Here is a 6,246-nt window from a genome sequence, read left to right on the forward strand (position 1 = left end):
ACAAACATCTGCATCAGTTTGTTCAAGCACACAGTTAACTACTGTGAATCTACCTATGAGTTATGTGCACGTGCTTTGCAACGGCACACAAAATATTCAGCAAAATATTAGTGCACAACGATTACATAGAAACGAAGAACACTTATATTATCACCGACTTTAATATCTTAAAAATTGTTTCCTAACAAATACAATGTTATCCTTATATGATTAGTGGCAGCGGCATGAACATATCTAAGAGTAGCTATGAAGTGAAACTATTTTGGTACTTCTCTCGCAAAGACAAATATTTGAAGTTGCGTAATATGACATAACAGTTAACATGACCTATGAAAAAAGATGAACCGAAATATGGTCTCCCGCAAGCCAAGCATGCTCTCTCTCTACTTCAGCACGAGCAGAGTCCATCCATCCCATCCACACCCAGTCGAGCCTGATGACACCATCCAACTCCATCGGTGCTACAGTGCCATCCTGTAAAATTTTATCATACCATCATTAGCCTCTTCTGTTTAGATCACCAAATGGCTAAAAGTAGCTAAAAAAGCTGCTAAAGTTTATCTCTTGAGAGTGAAACATGACCTTATTTATTTAAATTTTGAAGTGTCAACAGAGAAGACCAAATGATAAGAAGTCACCCAAATATTACATAAACCAATTTACTTAGCGTAAATCTAACAGCTAAAAATAGAGTATCTAAAGTTTTTTACGACAAATTTAATTACGCATGCTTCGAGATATATCTCATAACCGATCTTGTCTAGGTAATAATAAATTGGCAAGATTATTACGAAAGTTGTTCATGTCTTCATTTTCATCTCTGTGGTCACTATTGGTTGAGATGAACACTCAACCGAAATTGGCGTGTAGTTTCCATCACGATCACACAAGTCAAATTCTACATGTGGCATTGCACTTTCACAAAAAGTCAAACTCTACATCTGACGGTGAAGACGGGGGCACATATTTCTTTCCATGGGGTCCATGAAAAATTAGCCCACTTTAGCACAGATTTGTGGACTAATTGTTAGTCCATAGATAAGCTAACAATTTACAGGCTAAACTTTAGTGATTAATAATTAGCCCTTACAATCTAAACAGACATATAGCAATCGATTAGCTCTCCTGGGCTCTGGTTCAGAAGGTGGATTGGTGGCCTCTCCCAAGTCAAATTAAAACGCAAGCTGTACAGAACACTCACTCTGCGACCTGACATACAGCGACTTGCTGGTGCACAGCACGAAGATCCACTTGGACTCCTCGTTCGTGTTCACCAGATCGCCGCTCTGCTTGTACAGCACCCGGCCTTCCTCCACGACGACTTCGTATGCCGCCCTCTCTTCTGCTCAGCAGTCAGTCAGTCGGATACATACGTACAATTATCTAGGGTCACGCCGCACGTACTGGTCCGAGGTACATGATGAGCTGTGAGTTGAGCTTGCTTCGTGGGCATTTCTGGTGATGCAAGTCTCTGCCTTTGCCGACATCCAACCAGTAGAAGAAGGGCTCGCAGCTGGAGCTCGCGCACCAGATGTCGTAGTAGAGGTGCAGGTTGTGGCCGTAGCGGTGGCGCAGGTCAATCTGAACAAGCAAACAGATGATGAGACAAACAATCCGTCCAATAAAAAAGGCATTTATATATATATGAAATGGATGAAAATGCTTACAACTTCGAGCTAGTGCTGGAGCGCGAGCTTCTGTGCCTTGTCGTCCTTGGAGAGTCCCTTGCCGACCTTGGCAACCCTCCATGAAATGAATGAAGATGCTTACAGCTTCAGGAACTTGTAGGCCTTCTGCAGCGTGGTGGCCGCCTGGTCGAGCTCCACACGGGGGCGAGGGGAGATGTACTCGATCTTGGCCTGTGCCTGCGGGTGCGGGGACACGGACACCACCCGCCATGGGCTATGCTGCTGCTGCGCCAGGGTCCCTGGGCGCGCGCTGTTAATCAAAGGATGCACATTGAGGTCCAGTGATAGACCTGTATAATCCTCTAGCACAAACCCCTGGAAGGACCACAAGAAACATAAAGTAATTGGACAAGTAGGCCAAATATCAAGAACCTCAACTGTCCCGAATCACTAATTTCTGGGGTGACTATTGGGTCATGCAGATTACAATTCTCAGAATAGAGCAAACAACCCTAATACATAATCACTCTAGAAACCAACATCAGAAGTCCAAAACTACTAAATAAAGTAACACGCTCGTACCTTGCCAGCTAGCTCAAGGAGTTCCTTTGCAGTCCCACCACATGAATCAGCAATGGTAGTCCATATAATCACAGAAGAAACAATAAGCATAGTTCGGGCTCTTAATAAGTGAGCAGCCAAGACGCAGCAACAAAGAGTGAGCAGCCAAGAGTTCTATGTTGAACTCTGTGTATCATCTCAATCTGCAATACAAATTTGAGAAAAAAATCTACTGTAATGCTTACAGTCAAACAAAGAGTTCTATGTTGAACTCTATGTTCAGGTTGCTTACGACATAAGCTACTGGCCAACTCTATGTTCAGGTTGCTTTAAAATATAATAATTCCACAAATTATACTGATCAATTATCATAATCTGTAGAAGTCCATGTATTAGCTGCTATATCATTATATTACGGTGTTCAACGGTGAGTAGAGACCATTTAGTAACAACAAATTACATCTAGTCTGGTAAAGAACATGTCACTGCCTAACTGATCTATAGTAAGCTCAGTCGACTATTTCTTGACATGGAGCTTACTAAGCTCCATGTCAAGAAATAGTCGACATCGGGGCATCGCCATCATCCCGGCATAGCTCCTCCAATTCAGTCATGAAATCACCCCCATCGGTGCCAGCTGAATCAGCCAGCATCCTGTCCTGCATCACCTGTCCAAACATTAACCAGCACAAACAGTGTTAGAATGGTCACTACTCAAGCTTCCTCAAACCATGGTTTGAAAAAAGGGTGACTAATATGTTAGGGAGGACCTGGGACTCTCGTAGGCTGTTAACACAGGCTTGCAGCCTGCGGTACTGGTCTCTTGCTTCAGGATACTGATTCATGGAACGCACACGAGCCAGTGCTCTATCCAACCTGCCTGTAGCCTGTTTCCTGCCATCCTTCAAGAAGTCATATTCATCCTCAGCCTCAGCCTTTGCAGGTTGGATCTGCCATGATGGACCTTCAAGTTGTTTCTCAGGTTGGAAACCTCGCAGCTCAGTATGACTTTCTCCACGATGCCAACAGACCAGACTACCTTCCGATAGTTTTTCCTTACCTGATGTCCACGTACATGGGCCTAACAAACAAAAGAGTATTCTTAGATACTGGAAAGAAACAAGGGATGGGAATTTTACCGCTACAGCTGTACTTGACAGCCTAATTTAATGTGATGGCTTTAAATCATCATCAAATAAATGTAACGTCTGAAACTGAAACGTTAAGAACTTTGCAGGTAAGTGATAGGCCCAATATCCAAAAGAAGTGCGCCTCAAATAACTACGACAACCACCACCACATACTTTGATTTTCGCCTGTTGTTTCATCAAATACAAAATTATAATTGCCAGTGGCTGGAAAACCTTGCTTCACCATGGAAGTGGAGCTTGGAAAGATTTCCGTAACAAAGAAAAAACGACAGGAGTAGGTCATTAGTTTGATGTAAATGACTACAAGCAGTGATTTCTCAAATTAACTATGTGAAAAATGGTAGACAGAGTACCAATGTAACCAAACTATTATAGGTTATATGAGATTTCAGACCCAAAAAAGTAGACATGCAAATAGAAATTACCGGTATCTTCACAATTTTCTGCCGGATAAGCATAAACTCTTTTCTTCCTTTCCATCCTCTGAACTTGTTTTGGATACGAACCCAGCTGCGGTATACTCTGGGGGTCGAGGAACTCCACATCTGAGAAGGACCCTCGGAAGAAAAGCTCTACGATTTGCTTCGCGGCCAAACAAATGGCGCTGAAGTTGATGTGCTCAGCTGATCCGCTCGAGAATCCCACAAGCGGATAGAAATTCCGAGTAATCAGTCACGAAGGAGCAGGTCGCGCGGCCCAGCAGCAGCCCGGGGTGAATCGGGCGGGGTCAACGCCGCTGGTGCTAAGATCGGCGCCGGCAGCGAAACCGTGCGGCCCCTTGGGACCCGAACCCAGCGACATGGACCAGGAGGAGGAGGAGGAGGAGGGAGGTTTTACCGTTTCCATCTGGAGCCGGCGGTGGTGGCAGGCGGGCCTAAGATTCGGTCCGAGTTGCGCCGGGGACAGTGACGGGATGAGTGGCCATCGCGCATGGAGCGGGCGCGGTTTGGTGGCGGGCTGGCTCGGGGTCGGGGTTGGTGGGGGCGCGTCCGCGGATCCCGCCATCAGAGAGGGCAGCGCCATCGAGGGCGAGGGCAGGGGGCGCGCGTTTGGTGTGGGGATGTCGGATCCGGGGAGGGAGCAGTTCGCGGGGGAGGGAGCAGTTCGCGGGCGGAATGCGGGGAGGAAGGAGGAAGACGCGCGCGGCAGCGGACATCACGGCGCCGCAGGAGAGGGGGCGTAGCATCGCGGGAGGGGGCGTGGTGAGGCTGGTGGACGCCCTCCATCCACCCTTAAGGATTAGTATATATATATATATATATATATATATATATATATATATATATATATATATATATATATATATATATATAGTATATGTATTTAGAGCCCTAGGCTCTATTTAACTATAGGAAGCCCCGACCACGTACCGACCAGGTGCGCGACCGCACCGGACCCTTTTTGGCTTATTGTACCTAACTGCTTACGCCAAAATATAATACGAGTTATGCTGATGTGTGTATCAGTTTATGCAAATATAGTCTGCGCATATTACGTGCATCGGGCCCACGATCCGGCCCACGCCACCACTATAAAAACACCCCCACGCCGCCAGAAATTAGGTTTTAGCGGCGGCGGCGGTTCTCTAGGGCGTGCGAGCGGCGGTGATCCTGGGGCCAGCAGCGGTGTCACCTCGAGGCAGGCGACCGACGGCGGCGCTCCACCAGGAACGAGCGACAACGACGCTCCGAGGCAGGCAAGCAAGCGGTGACGGCGCTCTTGAAGCGGACGGACGACGGCAGCGCACCCTAGGCCCGGTGACAACGGCGGTTGTCCCGTCCGTCTCTGCGATGGCCACCGCCACCGCCGCTCCAGCATCTGTGGCGCGACGACGGATCTGGGGACACGCTCGCGACGGCGGATCCCTGAGGCGCGACGGCGGATCTGGGGACACGCTCGCGATGGCGGATTCCTGTGGCGCGACGGCGAATCTAGGGACACGCTGCGGCATCGGATCCCGAGGGCACGCACGCTGCGGCGGCCCCATGAGGTGCGCACGACGGCGATGTGCCAGCGGTCGCGACGGCGGATTTCCCTAGGCGCTAGCGACGACGGCATCCTCCCTAGGCACGAAGTGGTGGCGCATCCCAGATGCGAGGCGCTGGTTCCGCAGGACGGCGATCCTATTTTATGCTATTTTGTATACATATTTATGCCAATGTCAATAGGATTTTATGACCTATATTTCAGTTCATGGATCCGCTTCCATCTATTTGTCTGTTTCTGATATTTCTATTCATTTACGCTAAAATTTATACTCATTTACGCTGTTTTGGTTCACGATTTACACTTAAATCCGCTCGAGCCAGAACCCGTCATTTACGCTGTTTTGGTTCACGATTTACACTTAAATCCGCTCGAGCCAGAACCCGCGCACGATTTTTACGCCGTAATTTGTCCCCATTTGTCGTTACGAAATCAATCGATGATTTACACTAAAATTCATACTCATTTACGCTGTTTTGGTTCACGTTTTATGCCGAAATCCGCCCGAGACAGCGCCTGTGGCGATTTTCATGCCGTAATTCGAGACCCATTTGTCGTTACGAAACAGATCGATAATTTACGCTAAAATTTGTACTCATTTACGCTGTTTTGGTTCACGTTTTACGCTAAAATCCACCCGATCCAGAACCCGCGCACGATCGGGTGCACACGATTTTTACGCCGTAATTTTAGGCTCCGTTTGCTGTTACAAAACAGATATAGGAATTACGCTAAATTTCGTACTCATTTACGCTGTTTTAGCTCACGTTTTACGCTGGAATCCGCCCGAGCCAGAACCCGCGCACGATCGGCTGCATGCGATTTTTACGCCGTAATTTTAGGTCTCGTTTGCTGTTACAAAACAGATATAAGATTTACGCTAAATTACGTACTCATTTACGCTGTTTTAGGTCACGTTT

General features: G+C 47.4%; 1 pseudogene; it reads right to left on the reverse strand.

Moving 5' to 3' along the window:
* Nucleotides 1-2,735: 2,735 nt before the first annotated feature.
* Nucleotides 2,736-4,039, reverse strand: LOC103636311 (calmodulin-binding transcription activator 3-like; annotated as a pseudogene).
* Between the last annotated feature and the right edge of the window lie 2,207 nt (nucleotides 4,040-6,246).

The sequence above is a fragment of the Zea mays genome, chromosome 8 (genome assembly GCF_902167145.1).
Source record: "Zea mays cultivar B73 chromosome 8, Zm-B73-REFERENCE-NAM-5.0, whole genome shotgun sequence".
In the NCBI taxonomy this organism is placed as follows: domain Eukaryota; kingdom Viridiplantae; phylum Streptophyta; class Magnoliopsida; order Poales; family Poaceae; genus Zea; species Zea mays.